We start from the raw sequence: 17204 nt of genomic DNA on the forward strand, positions 1-17204 counted from the left end.
TGTAACAACAGATGAAGAAGGGAACTATATCATAATAAAGGGGTCTATCCAACAAGAGGATCTAACAATTGTAAATATTTATGCCCCCAACTTGGGAGCACTCAAATATATAAAACAATAACAAACATAAAGAAACTCATTGATAGCAATACAATAATAGTAGGGGACTTTAATACCCCACTCGCAGCAATGGACAGATCATCTAAGCAGAAATCAACAAGGAAACATTAGCTTTGAATGACACACTGGACCAGATGGACTTAAGAGATATATTCAGAATATTTCATCCTAAAGCAGAATACACATTCTTTTCGAGTGCACACGGAACATTCTCCAGAACAGATCACATACTAGGTCACAAATCAGGCCTCAATAAGTATGAAAAGACTGAGATCATACCATGCATATTTTCAGACCACAGTGCTATGAAACTTGAAGTCAACCACAAGAAAAAATTTGGAAAGACCACAAATACATGGAGGTTAAAAAACATCTTATTAAAGAATGAATGGGTTAACCAGGAAATTAAAGAAGAAATTTAAAAATACATGGAAGCAAATGAAAATGACAACATGACATTCCAAAATCTTTGGGATGCAGCCAAGGCAGTCATAATAGGAAAGTATATAGCAATACAGGCCTAACTCAAGAAGCAAGAAAAGTCTCCTATGCACAACCTAACCTTATCCTAAAGGAGCTAGAAAAGGAACAGCAAATAAAACCTAAAGCCAGCAGAAGGGAAATAATAAAGATTAGAGCAGAAATAAGTGAAATAGAAACAAACAAACAAAAAAAACCCCAGAAGAACAGATCAATGAAACTGGGAGCTGGTTCTTTGAAAGAATTAATAAAATTGATGAACCCCTAGCCAGACTATCAAAAAGAAAAGAGAAAGGATGCAAATAAATAAAACCACAAATGAGAGAGGAGAGATTACAACCAACACCACAGAAATACATACAATTAATTATAAGAGAATATTATGAAAAATTGTATGTCAACAAATTGGGCAATCTGGAAGAAATGGATGAATTCCTAGAAAAATAAACTGTGAAAACTGAAACAGAAAGAAATAGAAAATTTGAACAGTCTGATAACCACCAAAGAAATCGAATCAATAATCAAAAATCTCCAAACAAAAGTTCAGGGCCAGATGGCTTCCCAGGGGAATTCTACCAAACATTTAAAGAAGAGTTAATACCTATCCTTCTCAAACTGTTCCAAAAAGTAGAAATGGAAGGAAAACATCTGAACTCATTCTACAAGGCCAGCATTACTTTGATTCCAAAACCAGACAAAGAGCCCACTAAAAAGGAGAATTACAGGCCAATATCCCTGATGAATATGAATGCAAAAATTCTCAACAAGATACTAGCAAATCGAATCCAACATTACATTAAAAGAATCATTCACACAATCAGGTAGGATTTATTCCTGGGCTGCAAGGATGATTCAATATTTGCAAATCAATCAATGTGATACACCACATTAATAAAAGAGAATAAAAACCATATAATCTTCTCAACAGAGGCAGAAAAAGCATTTGATAAAAATACTCAACAGAGTAGGGATAGAGGGAACATACCTCAATATCATAAAGGCCATATATGAAAGACCCACAGGTAATATCATCCTCATGGGGAAAAACAGAGCTATAGTCAAGAAGAAGACAGGGATGTCCACTCTAACCATTGTTATTTAACATAGTTCTGGAAGTCCTAGCCCTAGCAATCAGACAACAAAAAGAAGTAACAGGCATCCAGACTGGCAAGGAAGAAGTCAAACTTTCAGTATTCGTAGATGACATGATACTCTGTACAAAACCCAAAAGACTCCACCAAAAAGTTTCTAGAACTGATATACAAATTCAGTAAAGTTGCAGGATACAAAATCAATATACAGAAAGCTGTTATATTTCTCTACTCCAATAATGGAGCAGCAAAAAGAGAAATCAAAGAAGCGATCCCATTTACAATTGCACAAAAACCATACGCTATCTCAGAATAAACCTAACCAAAGAGGTAAAAGATCTGTACCCTGAAAACTATAGAACACTGATGAAAAAAATTGAAGATGACACAACCAAATGGAAAACATTCCATGCTCATGGATTGGAAGAACAAACATTAAAATGTCTATACTACCCAAAGCAATCTACACATTTAATGCAATCCCCATCAAAATACCACCAGCATTTTTCACAGAGCTAGAGCAAACAATCCTAAAATTTGTATGGAACCATAAAAGATCCCAAATAGCCAAAGCAATCTTGAAAAAGAAAAGCAAAGCTGGAGGCATCACAATTCTGGACTTAAAGATATATTTCAAGACAGTATGGTACTGGCACAGAAACAGACATATAGATCAATGGAAGAGAAGAGAAAACCCCGAAATGGACCCACAACTATATGGTCAACTAATCTTTGACAAAGCAGGAAAGGATATCCAATGGAAAAAAGTCTCTTCAACAAATGGTTTTGGAAAAACTGGACAGCAATATGCAGAAGAATGAAACTGGACCACTTTCTTAAACCATATACAAAAATAAATTCAAAATGGATGAAAGACCTAAATGTGAGACAGGAAACCATCAAAATCATTGAGAACACAGGCAGGAACCTCTTTGACTTCAGCCATAGCAACTTCTTACTAGACACTTCTCTAGAAACAAGGGAAACAAAAGCAAAAATGAACTATTGGGACTTTATCTGATAAAGGGTTAGTATCCAAAATCTATAAAGAACTTATCAAACTTGACACCCCCCAAAAAACAAATAATCCAGTTAAGAAATGGGCAGAAGATATGAATAGATGTTTTTCCAAAGAAGGTGTCTAGATGGCTAACAGACACACAGAAAGAAGCTCATCACTCATCATCAGGACAATACAAATCAAAACTACAGTGAGATATCACCTCAACCTGTTAGAATGGCTAAAATTAACAACACAGAAAACAGCAGATGTTGGCAAGCATTTGGTGAAGGGGGAACCCTCCTATGATGTCGGTGGGAATGCAAACTGGTGCAGCTAACCTGGAAAACAGTATGGAGGTTCCTCAGAAACTTAAAAATCAAACTATTGTATGACCCAGCAATTGTACTACTGTGTATTTACCCAAAGGGTACAAAAATACTGATTCAAAGGGACTCATGCAACCTGATGTTTATAACAGCATTATCAACAATAGCCAAATTATGGAAAGAGCCCGAATATCCACTGACTGATGAATGGATAAAGAAGATGTGTATATATACAATGGAATATTACTCAGCCATAAAAAGAATGAAATCTTGCCATTTGCAATGACGTGGTTGGAGCTAGTATATTATGCTAAGCATTATAAGTCAAAGAAAGACAAATACCATATGATTTCACTCATATGTTGAATTTAAGAAACAAAATAGATGAACATAGCAGTGAGTTAAAAAAAGAAGAGAGAGGGAGGCAAACCATAAGAGAACTATAGAGAACAAACTGAGGGTTGCTAGAGGGGAGGTGGGCATGGGCTAAATGGATGATGCGGATTAAGGAGGGCACTTGTGATGAGCACTGGGTTTTACATGTAAGTGATGAATCACTAAATTCAACTGCTGAAACTAATATTACACTATATGTTAACTAACTAGAATTTAAATAAAAACTTGTAACATTAAAAAATATGATCAAATTAAACGTTTTTTTTTTACTCTTCATGGTTCTTTTGATTGCCTAGAAGGTGTGTTTTCTACAACAATGAATATGAGTAGAGACTGTTAAATATAGGTGTCATATGAGAAACTGTGCTAAGCTGGTAACTTACAAATTTATTACTGACATATCCTGAAATAGGCATTTACATCATAAGGCTAGTTCATTCTAGTATGGATGGCAGTTAATGCTAGTTGGTCATTTCTTATTTCAAGAAGTATGAAGTACGATTGTCTAATAATTTGATAATCTGGCACTCAAAAGCCAAAAAAAAATCAAACCTATAGTAGCATTGTAGAAAACACCTTATTCAAAGAGGATGTTTGGTGTTGAAAACATTCCAAAGATGTTATATTTAAAGTATATACTATAATAGTGCTTGCTACATACAACAAAACATATCCTTTGAGGAGCAGAGCCTAGAATAGTTATTTCACCTGAGCATCAAAACAAAGAAACACAGAGGACAGCAAGAAGTTGAGAGAAGCAAATCAAAGGGAAGGGATGGGCATATATGGACAGAAAAATTACGGGAGACATTACTGATAAACTAAGCTCTACTGTATGTCGTTAAGTTTAAGAATTTTTTTATTAGTTTCAAATCAGTATCACCCATCTTTTAATTTTACAGTCTAATTTTACAAGTGATATTCATAATGAGGGCTCTAAATCATTAAAGGAGTAAAATGGTAAAGTTCATAATAAAGGATCAAAGGAGCTTTAGAGAATTCCACAAATAGCTACTATGCTTTGTGTAAAAGGCCAATGTTTTCCAAGTTACCCTTCTGTAATGGGATAACTTCAACTTTAAATATTTTTTTCTGATCTGGAACCAAAATATGCTTTCCTCTCCCTTGCAATTGTTAGGGTCCTTTTTGCCTTCTGGAGAAATGAAAATATTATCTTCCTACAGCTTTTTTAAAATTGGAGACTACCTATGGTATTACCATTTGTGTTTTTCATCTTAAGAGTATTGATACTTAGTTTCTTTACATGATTTAGCATTCTGGGCCCCTCAAGTCCTTCTAATCCTTTTCTGATCTCTCTGAAGTTCTGGTCTCTCTCAAGATTCTTTTTAAATGGTAATGCCAGTTAAAAACTACTAAAGATAACCTGGAAAATTCAATAGTATTTTCCTTTTGTTATCTAGATTTTCATTTTACTTCCATTTAAATTATGAGAAAACTTTAGTGTAATTACCAGTTACAATAAACTCTTGGCTCACATAATTATGGGCAACTAAAGTCCCAGCACTTTTTCAAAGAAAAGGCAAGAAGATGGAAGTTTCCCTTTCCTAGTGTTCTTTATGACTGCTAGAGAAACTGTGTGGGCTTTTAGAGAACAGCTGCTTGTTCAGCAGGAAATCTACTGAACACTTCCATCGAAGGGTCTACACGGGATATAGCATTAGATGATGCAGAAATAATGAGGTCAAATCTCAGGCACCACCACGGAAATTCAAAATAAAGCAAATGATTTCACTGAACGTTCTTAGTTTTCCCAGAAACTTCTACGTAGGGCACTTCCTATCCAATAACATGACAAGTTACATGCCTAAAAGGTTAAGATCTTGCATATAAAAGCAAACAAACAGATTTTGGCCACCTAACAAGATTGGACTGGTTACAGATTTCTCAGCCAGATCCTACAGTGTCCTCTTGGACCTCCACAAGGCTAGTGGAACTCACCAATAAGGCCTTGCTATGTGATCAACCAGCGGTATTGAAGGTCTCTGTGCACTAACACAGATCTGCTGAGAATAGATACTTAAGTAGCTGGAATACAGTGGGTCATATCAGAAAGAATATCTTACAGAGGACAATAGGGGAAGGGAGGGAAACCTGAATGGGAAGAAATCAGAGAGGGAGACAAACCATGAGAGACTCTTGGCTCTGGGGGGGGAAACAAACTGAGGGTTGCAGATAGGGAGGTGGGTGGGGGAATGGGGTAGTTGGGTGGTGGGCATTAAGAAGGGGTTGTGATGTGATGAGCACTGGGTGTTATATGCAACTAATGAATCATTGAACATTATATCAAAAATTAATGATGTACTATATGTTGGCTAACTGAATTTAAATTAAAAAAAAAAAGAACATCTTAAAAACTTAAAAACAAACATTTAAACAGTTCTACTACTGAAGCCTGCTAGAAAATTCCAATCCTTACTTACCCACATAGGCAAACAGGACAGCAAAATGTGAGGTAAAAGTGTAGACTCTAAGTCTCAAGCTCATTCATTATTTATAATTAAAAAAATAATAACAAACAAAAAATAAACTACTTGTACATTTATGTTATCCCCTAGAACCACTCCTAATGAGGAAGGGCAAGGAAAGACAAATTTCAATGAATGGAACAATTACCAGTTTTTTTAAACACATGGCTTTCTAATATTGAAAATACAATGTAAAATAAAATCTGGCACAGATAAAATATATCTTTCCTAACCTTTATGTAGGCAGCTTCTGCCAAAGAAAAAGATTATATTTCAAGTCTTCACAAATGAAATATCCAGAGCTTTTTGGTTTCAGGAGAATGACCATTTGTTAACATGCACCTCATGTTTTCTAACAGTTTGGTAAAAAATTTATATAGTAATAATAATTCAGGAATTAAACACACACACATACACACACACATTTCTGGAAACTGTTTTCTCAAAAATTGTGTGTTTCACCTATACATGTATACATACTATCATGTATGTATGCATCTTTATGTAGATTCTAAGGGGAGGAAATTTACTCTATTCTGAAACAAAATTTTTTTACAAGAGAATATTGCCTCTGAGTCACCACCCATCTGAAATAGAAAAGTATGTCTCTTACTTAGGAGCACTTTTAAAATTAACTTCAAGTAAACTAGAACAATATTAGTTTGCTTTTTTTTAATTGGAAACTGTTTGCATCATTATCACTAGAGCATATCATTTTCAAGATAAAGTTTTGCTTTCAACATTGCATAATGGAAAACAACAATACAGACATCCCAACAATGACAGAGCAATTCAAAATATGAACTAGATTATAAGAAAAAAGGCAAGATTCTTATTAACATGGATTTTCTCTTCACAGGAAATTATTCATTAGAGTTCATCCATTCAACAAGCTATACTAAAATTAAGACAAAATATATCTGAGTGGCATATTTTCTTTTATACTTGTTAGAAATACTAGATAAGGCAAACCATATTAGTTTCCAATTTTATAAAAAGTGTTTTATGTCTTATTGAAAGGTTTAGTGTTCACTTCATAATATGTTCCATTTAAACCTCTTACCTTCTTGATGCTATATGCGTCCTTATGAGATATAACCATAATAAGAAACATTCTCATCAGTGGATAATATTGCTTTTGGAATCAAATTAAGCATTTCAAGCACTTATAACTCATTCATTCATAGGCTGAGCCTATAAATTTTAATTGATGCATTTTATATATGATCAAATAAAATCAAATGTTAGTTACTGAATTGATTAAAGAAATAAAGCCCTAGTTACCACTGTGCTTAAAATCATTGAAAAATATATTCAAAGTTTAGCCTAGAAGCTGGGTACTTTGACTCTGTGTACCCAGAACACAGCTTATTTGTATGAGTCTCAATTTCTGTAAATACAGGTCTAGTACTTTTATGTTCTGAGATTTTATGTTTATGGCTAAAATATTTTCCCACAAAAATCATTTCTTAATAGAGTTTTAATTTACTAAATTTAAATGTGACTATTTTGTCCAGCTTTACTGAGATATAATTGACATATAACATTGTGTAAGTTTAAGGTATACAAAGTGATGATTTGATACATGTATATATTGTGTGTTTATATATATATGTGTGTATATATATACATATACATATATATATTTACCACATCCTTCCCACACATAATTACCATTTATTGTTGTTGTTATGATGAAAACATTAAAGTTCTACTCTTAAAGCAATAAATGTGACAATTTAATGTGACATACAATAGATTGGATTGGATTAGATTAGGAAAGGAAGTTGCTAGAGGTTTTCAAATTAAATATTGCTTCAATGACTTCTGTTACATTCTATATCTTACTTTTATAATCCATCCAATAAAAATCTATAGATCATGCACTTGAAATCACCTAAGGACATGAGAGATATATATCAAGGAAGTCATCAAGAGAATCACAAAAAATGATGGAATTGCCCCCGTGACATGCTATGATGCCAATTCATCTATAGAGCAATTGTGTATGTTTCTACTTTCTTGCAATGGGTCAGGCAGAAACATTTTGTAGCTGAACGGCATGCATGACACTGAAAAAAATATCATATATGTATGATTTTTTTTAGATAACCTGTATAAAAGTGGCCACATATGTCTCTGTCTGGTTAAAAGCACAGAGCTGCATCCTTGATTGATCCAGTTTGGTTTTACCCCTGTGAGAAGTAAGAAGGTTAGGTACCGAAGTTTAGAAATGTAGAATGATGAAACAGTTTAGTCAACTGATTTAAAATGTTTAAAGTCACACACCTGTAAGTAAAAATTAGTTATATGTTCAAAAATACATGCTATATGGTTAATGCAAAGCAGTATCTTTGAAACACAGTAATAAGACTGAATATCATTCAACACAGATTTTAAAACAATCAACTCAACAGTTATATAATTCTTTTATTTAGGGAGTGAATTTAAATACTATAATGTGCTAAGGCAATCTTTTGCATTCTGTTTGCTCTTTATAACAACCATTTAAAAATAAGTGATTCTCAATACTAGAGTGGGTGAGAGTAGGAGTGTGTAGTTTTTAAAAAGTATATTCTAAAATTAGAATTTCTTGATTTACTTTTAATTATCATATTTATTTAATTTTGACATTTCAAATAGCACTGAAGGAAAAATGTTTCCAAATTCAAAATATAAAGAATAAGAAACACTGATTCAAATGTCAGACCAAAATTTCATTGTTTTTAGACACATAAACAAATCTAGTAAAGATGAAAGAGTTTTCAAATAGTTTGAAACCAATCTGCAAAAAAGAAATGGTTAAGTAAAATTCTATAGAGTCTCTAGAACCCTCAGTTTGTAGGAGGGGTGGGGGGATGGGCTAGCCTGGTGATGGGTATTAAAGAGGGCAGGTACTGAATGGAGCACTGGGTGTTATACGCAAACAATGAATCATGGAACACTACATCAAAAACTAATGATGTAATGTATGGTGATTAACATAACATAATTTAAAAAAAGAGGAAAAAAATTCTATAGAGTCTTTTTTGTTTTGTGTTTTTAAGAATCTATGCATAAAAATAGGATCAAACCCAGCTTAACTGTATAATTAAGGTATAGTATAATTATAATTATACGATTGTATAATTGTAACTAATCCCTAAATCTTGCCAAACCAAATGCAATTCTGGAAGAGTTTATTGTATTTTCTGAAAGCAATGATAAAAAGAAATCTAAACTGCCTTCTTGGTGAAGGCAATAACTGCCTGTTTGAGGAAAAAACTTCATAAAAAATCTAAAGAGAGACCAAATAACAACATAATTAAAACCACCATACACTAAAAAGACATAAAATATTTAACCTTGATGACTACAAATATTTAAACAATTTTTTATCAAATCAATAAAAGGAATGCATTTTATAACAAGTAAGCACATTTAACTTTCTCCAAAGATAATGGCTTTTAAAATTAGAAAGACTGAATACTGAATAGATGAATGGGTAGATGGATTAATGAATCAGTGAATCAGGTAAGCAATATGAATGTCTGTTCCTCTGCCTGGGATTCCCTTCTCCACTATATCCACTCAATGAAATGATCTCCATCCTACAGCGTCTGTCTCAAGCACCACCTCCTCTCACATGCCCTCAACCTGGTAGAGTCTCTTACTCAATGCATCCTCAATGGACTGGTTTATTATTCTGTTATGGAATGTGCTTTGTTCTAGTTATATTATTGAGGTAGACTATTACTTAATACATCAGCATTAAAGAGGATTAGAAGCCAAATATGAACCAGCAAATGTACAATACCAGAAATTTTGATCCTTAATTGCAACATTATGGTGCATAACAGAAAATAATTATATTCTTACTCACATCTTGCCTTTCTATGGTATGTAATATGGTAGTTAAACCTTGGGGTTCAAATTTTAAGAAGACCCCAGAAACATCAGTGACTAATTAGCATCATTTCTTAATCTTTCAGTGTTTTAGTTATCTGTAAATAGAGATAAATAATATCCATTTTCCTGGTTGTCATAGGAGGAGAGTTATATAATGTAAAGGAAAGTGGCAAATGTGTACAATTTTTCTTTGGTCTCTTTGGTGCTTTCTTCTTTTGGGTCCTCTTCTCAAGTGTTGAGTTGCTTACTTGTCCTCTTACTTTGTGTGGTCCTTGTAGTGCAGTTGGTGCTGTGGTGCACTGTGCCAATCCCCCTTTCAGGCAAGCCTCGCCTTCCTCCAGCTACCAGCAGTGTTGGGGGCTGAAGGCTCACAGCTGAGTCCCAGCATGGGAATTGTCATGTGGAAGAGAGCTGTCTCACCCAAGGTTACATCTCCTCCCCTAGAAGGTTGGAGAGGGAACCTGCATCTGATGACTCACTGGTGGGAGCGTACAAAGACCTGACCTCTGTGCTTCAATGAGGACTACTCCAAAGGGTCATCCTACTACCTATAGGAGATGCCCATAGGATCAGCAGAGGCATCTACTGAAATTACAGAGCATGTCAATTTCTCCCTGTGCCCAATCATCTTGTTTCCCTCACTTCTTACAGGTGTTAGGTGTTGCTCCTGAGAATACTCCCCAGTAACTCTCTTACACACAGATTTCTCTCTCAGAGCTGGTTTCCCAGGGAACCTGACCTCAGGCTGACTCCCTGTATATCCAATGGTTAATACAAGTGAACACATAAAATCCCAACCTGTCTACAACTCTGACTTCTCCTCTTTACTTGGTACCTATGTTTCCAAATATATACTGTTTGGCATCACTTGGCTATCCAGCAAATAGCTCATAAATAAGATACCCAAATTAAACTTTAAATCTACTCTACTTTCTAAATTTTCTCCTCCTCCTACATATTTTTTAATAGCATTGATATTTATCCAATCTAAGATAAAACCTATTGTCATGAGTCAATCTGTATCTCCTAAAACGGTATGTTTAAGTCCTAACTGGTACACTTGAATATGACCTTATTTGGAAATAAGGTCTTTGCAGATGCGGTCATTAGGGTAGGCCCTAATCCAATATAAGTAGTTGTCTTATAAGAAGAGAAGATAGACACACAGGGAGAACACCATGTGATGATAAGGAACGCCACAGATTAACAAACCACCATCAGAAGCTAGGAAAAAGCAAGGCAGGATGCTCCCTAGAGGCTTCAGAGAAAGTATGGACCTGCCGAGACTTCCATTTGAGACTTTTAGAACTGTCAGAGAATAAATTTCTGTGTATAAAGCCACCAAGTCTGTGATACTTTATTATGGCAACCATGGGAAACTGACCCACCCTTTGCTACAACTCAGGACTCCTATATCCAGACCCTGAGCCACTACATATTAACTTGGAAGTAACTTAGAGTTTATCACCACCTGCCACCATCAATCCCTAGCTTGAGCCCTTATCAACTGTCCTTTGGATAAGTGCAATAGTTTCCCATCTTCTCATCTTTCTTCTGGGCTGGGCTTTATTACACCCCCAAAGAAATTTTCTTTAAAAGTACAAGTTTGCTTTTAACAAGGTATAACAAAACAAGACCCTAAGTTTCTTTTTTCTGTTAGATAAAAGAAACATATTTCAATCTCTTGTCATGGTACATCAAGCTGTTTGCTAGCTGGCTCCAGTCTACCTGGGTCACCTACTACTTCCCACCAGGCCATCCTCATATGTATTTAATTGGCCTCTTTACATCTGAATGTTTCCACATACACTGGGCTTTTTACCTCTATCAGAAAGGTCTCTCACCTACTCTGAAGAAAGAATTTATCTTTTCACCATAAAACCTCCATTTCCTCTGTGAAGTATTCCAATTTATTTTTAAGATTAGTTATACTCTCCTCTATCCTGTCTGCATATTTTGTCTTAAAACCAAACTCTGTTTTAATTCTTTTTCATATGTTTAATTATAATTTCTGGTTTCTCTATGTGTTTCTCCTCAAAGGCAGGAACCTTGCTTTACTCTTTACCACTTAAGACAGTGCCAAAGACAAAGACCTATACCCTACATTTACTGAAGAAATGAGTGCACTAATGATGTGTCTTCCTAATGTCTAGCAGGAATATGTTAAAAGGAAGATGCCCAGTAAATGTGAGTTGAACAAATGAATAGCAATGTTTTATAAAAAATGTTCTCTAATGTATTCTTTTGCAATCCCCCCCACAATGATCAAAGTTAATGAGGGGTTTATTTGAAATTTGGTTCCTCATGGAACATGAAATTTTGCGTAAATGTGTTTGCAGTGTTTTAAATGATGTTCTCTTGAAGGAGGGTAGTTTGATTATGTAAAATTTGAATATTTCATTGACCTCCTTTCTCCGAGGACCTCAGCTAGTTCCATCACAACTTTGATATGTTTTAAAACACTAAAGAATTATTAAGTAAAGCTAAGTATCTGTCTTTGGCTTGAAGAGGAATGACTGGGGCATCTCTCTAGGAGGAAATGTTTACACAGAATATTTCCTCTCTGCTGAGTATACAATATGAGCAAATTCACTTAAGCAGCCTTGATAAGTAGATACATTTGTCAAAAGAGCAGTAAAAAAGTACTTGGGGATTGGATTCACAGTGAATAAAGGAGCTTCTCTGAAAGCTCTAAGAGTCTGTACTACTTTAAAATCACATCAGGCTGTTTTGTTTTTAAATATTTGGAGAAATAAATTTGGATTAATGTTTTCCTCTGAAATTTGCATACACTTCCAAAGTCCATTTTACAATTCTATAAGCTGCTTCTTTTTTTCATCTTTAGAGCAGAGAAGGAAGTAATCTGTAGTGAAAGAAAATAAAGAGAGTGACTCTAATCATCTAAGAAAGAGCTCTCCATTAAAAAAAAAATAGTTTTTTAGTTTTACATTTTGAGACTTAGCACAATTTAGAAAAAAAACTACTACAATTAGGAATTTAGTTAAGCCAGATGCCAATCACATTAAATCATTGCAGGGGGGTGGAATAATTTTTTTTTTTCTGCAGCAATTCTTAGCACAGTGCCTGGAGCATAGTTGAGCTCAATAAATATTTATTGAATGAATGGGTGCATTTCATGCTTCATTTAAGGCTCATAATAAGGAAGTACTTCATTGCTAATGGTAAAAATCTGTGCAGTGTGTTGCTAATGTTTGCTGCATGCTTAGAGGACCACAGTGCGTCTCAGGAGGAGGCTGATTTTGAGAGAGGTCATTAGTTCAGTGTCTGCATCTGAGAAGAAGGGACAAGTCTTATTCTCATGGGTCCATGGAAGATAACAGTATGCCCTTCTCAATTCTGAGACAAACTATCTTGAGAGAAATGCTGATGTTCTACTGCCAATTATTTCCTCAGAACTGTTTAAGATATTTTACTAACACTTTAAACTCATCTCTTTGGTCATCTTCTGGTAAGGCGTTTTATTATAAAATATTTTTACTTCATTCTGGAGTGTATATCAGGACAAGGACACTTGCCTATATGAGATCTGATATTAGAAGAAGATGAAAAAGTCTCCATCAAATATAATGGGAAAACAGAATGCTAGGCCACAAAAGAGAAGTTTTTTTGTTTGTTTTTTGGTTTTCTGTTTTTTTTTTTTTTTTTTTGATGCGGCGGGAGGGAGAGGAGTCAAAGGTTAAAGATGTTGTTTCCCTAGGTTCAAAATGCAGATTCTTCAACAGACAAAGGGGGAAATATCCTCAGCCCCAGAATAAAGAAAATGCCATCTCAGAAACCTGGGTCCAAACATGCTAGGGATGAATTTAGGTTTATTTCCCATGCCAACTCAATCCATCACAGTGGCCACTGGGAACACCACTGATAAGAACTCTAAAGTTGCTTCCAGACTTAGGCAGAGAGTTCAAAGGATACAACCCAGATCTGGTGTTTGGAACAAGTTTCCTGTGTCTTTTACACACTAAAATTGTGAACCATTGATCTACATCATGCTACCTCTCTTGAATTTAACCTGTAGCAAGTAACAACTTATAGTGTTTATGTGACCACTCAGTTCCATACCGATAACTTTTAATCAGGCACTTACTTTCCAAAAGACACCTATCTGATTATTTACCTACATCATTTACTCTTCATTACAATTCTCTTTTGCTTATACAGAAACTAAAAAACAACAACAAAAAAAGAGTGGTTTTGTAAATTGCTCAAGATCATAGAGTTAGTAAATACCAAAGCTAGAATTCAAGGCAAATGTTCTATTTACAGAGGCTGTATTCTTAAACATATCCCAAGGTGGTGCTTAAGACTTAAATAACCCATATGTATTGAATCAGGCATTATTTTCTATTGGGTAATCAAGATTTGCCCTTTGGGCAAGGTTCATCAAGAATACGGCAATCACTCTTTCAAAGATACCCTAGGCATGAAAAAATTAGAAAGTTGAAAAGGAGGAAATAAGTAGTTCAAAAATTTGGGAACTCAAGTGGGAGCTGAAGATTAGGGGAATAGAGCAGGGAGGTTAGCATGGAACGGTAATAGAAGTACTTTTGATAAAGAAAATCTGCACTTTTTTAGTGGTGCAAGTGGAAAAACAAAACCAAAATCAAGTCATAATGAGAAACATTTAAATCTCAAGCAGCTGAAGAGAAAGACTATACATAGGATTTCACAGTTGGAGACAGCTTCATATTATCTCTAAGTTACCCAACAAATTTCCCATAGATCTTGAACGTTAGTTATTTCTCAAGTCCAGTATAGTAAAGTGGGTTTGAATGTACCCACACTGTGAGATATGTCATGGGAAATTTTTTTATGAAGAAGGGCAAACATTCCAAGTCCACAATTTTAAATCCATAATTTTAGATGATAATAATGATGATGAATTCAACAATAAACACAATAGATGGCATTGTTTTAAGGCTTACCAACTCAAATATGGTGCTAAATGACTTGAAGCAATTAGCTTATATATTCTTTATTACAACCTATGAGGCAGCCCTAAGCTCCTATGTATTATACCAAATAAACCACAGAAATGAAATAGTAAAAGTGTACATTTTTTCTCATGTAGCTATGACTATAAATATAAAAAAGACAATCAATAATATTAGAATGTTGCCATCAAATGATCCTTAGATAACACAGTTTTAGGACACTAAATTTCATGCTTTTTAAGAAGGGTTTATGGGATAGGTGGCAGAGTAACTTTATGGGTGGTTATAGCAGCATTATCAACAATAGCCAAATTATGGAAGGAGCCCAAATTCCACTGACAGATGAATGGATAAAGAAGATGTGGTATATATATACAATGGAATATTACTCAGCCATCAAAACAATGAAATCTCGCCATTTGCAATGACGTAGATGGAGTTAGAGTGTATTATACTAAGTGAAATAAGTCAGTCAGAGAAATTACCATATGTGTAATTTAAGAAACAAAGATAAATACCAATTTAAGAAACAAAACAGATGAACAAAGGGGGGGTGGATAAAAGAGAGAGGGAAACAAACCATAAGAGACTCTTAACAATAGAGAACAAATTAAGGGTTGATGGAGGGAGATGGATGCGTGATGGGGATAAAGGAGAGCACTACCCCTGAAACCACTTTTACCATATATGTTAACTAACTACAGTGTAAACACAAACTTGAAATCAAAACAAAAAAATAGTCTATTTCAGTAATCAAACAGTCTATAAACTAAATCACTAATTATAAAAAAAGACAGCTGGCCACTATGACATCACAGACCTCCTCTGGATGCCACAAGGTATGCAAATTTTTCAGAAGCATGGCTCAGTACCCCAGAGGAGAACTACTGGATATTAACCCAATGGGGATGTGTGTTTTATCCCTGAAATGGACAAAGACAGGGCAAAGAAGATAGAAATAGGACTGATCTATGAATCACAAAACTGGGACTCTTGTCATGGCTCTGCCTTTGAGCTAGGTTTATAACTGTGGATAAAGTCACTTTCTCTTATTGGGCTGGCTTTTACAAAATGAGGTGCTAAATGGGCAGATCTATCAGATTCCCATCAAAATGCTATAATTAACATAGGAAGAATAAGACTTTTGCCAGCCACAGGAGATCCATTTAAGGTTAGCCACCAGTTTTGAGCAAAGGAAAAATGACCATGTAAGAAATGATTCTTCCAAATATTAAGATTTAAAGAAGTGTTTGATAAACTCTGCCAGCTACCAAACTGCCTTAACACCTGGAATCCCAAACTTATTCAGAAAGTCTACCAAGCAATTGTGGTTTTTCAGTGATCTTCAGAGATCTCTGATCTTCATGAGCAGAAAAATGAGTAATTGCACTAGTTTCCCTTTCCACGTGAGACTAGGCTCAGATTACTTCCTGAAAAGGGTTTTGTGGAATCTGATATTCTACCTTCAAGCTGAAACAATCATACTTTTGAATTCTGGAGATAGTACTATTTCTGTGTAAAGGTTTTAAAAATAAAAATAAAAAATGTTATTCCTTACTTTGTCATCTTGGAAAGAATTTCTTTGACTACTTAGAAACACACAGTCTTAATTTATATAATCATGTATTCACTCAGTAAGTATTGAGCATTTACTATGCACCCAGCACTGGTCATATGGCTAGGACACACACACACACACACACACACACACACACACACACGTATGTATCTTTATTCCAAAATCCACTAGAAATTCATGGAGGGCAGGTCTTAGAATAGGGTTAAGCAGATAGAAGGCATGTGATAAATGCCTGTCAAACACTCTCAAATGTGACCTAAAGAAAGGAGTAATATTTTTAACTGATATCTTGAAATTTTAAAGATATACCATAAAAATGCTTGTCTGAAAACTCACTTATGGTTATTATATTCCACATCAATAAAAACACAGTTCAATTAATAAAAACAGTAAAAAAACCACCCTGTTACTTTAAATATATACAATTAGGTGTGGAGAAAGAGGATATAAAAAAGTTTTGATAAAAGGTTCCCGTTCTCAGTGAGTTTAGAGCACCATTTGATGCATACGATGATTTCTCCAAAAAAATAATAAAATATAAGGCTAAACAATAAATCCAGGAGAAGTCATAAAATTGGACAGGATTCAAAATGAGGAGTGCTCCTATCTCTCTGTGGAGAAATTAGGAAGGATGCAATAGCTACCACTTTTGAGCACTCTGAGTACTGTTCTAAGCATTTTGCCTGTGTTAATTCATGTAACCCTTATTACCCAACCCTATGACGTAAGGCCTAATAATTTTACACATGAAGAAGGTCTTAAAGGGGGGCGCCTGAGTGGCTGGGTTGGTTAAGCGTCTGCCTTCGGCTTAGGTCATGATCCCAGGGTACTGGGATCGAGCCACATCAGGCTCCCTGCTCAGCGGGAAGCCTGCCTCTCCCTC

General features: G+C 34.9%; 1 protein-coding gene and 1 long non-coding RNA gene across 3 annotated transcripts in view; one reads left to right on the forward strand and one right to left on the reverse strand.

Moving 5' to 3' along the window:
* LOC118534498 (uncharacterized) overlaps window positions 1-17204 on the forward strand; it is a 265028-nt gene that overhangs the window by 89785 nt on the left and 158039 nt on the right. The window lies entirely within an intron of this gene.
* Window positions 1-17204, reverse strand: part of SCN9A (sodium voltage-gated channel alpha subunit 9) — a 173892-nt gene that overhangs the window by 44440 nt on the left and 112248 nt on the right. The gene's annotated exons all lie outside the window — the stretch shown is intronic.

The sequence above is a fragment of the Halichoerus grypus genome, chromosome 4 (assembly GCF_964656455.1).
Source record: "Halichoerus grypus chromosome 4, mHalGry1.hap1.1, whole genome shotgun sequence".
NCBI classification, from domain to species: domain Eukaryota; kingdom Metazoa; phylum Chordata; class Mammalia; order Carnivora; family Phocidae; genus Halichoerus; species Halichoerus grypus.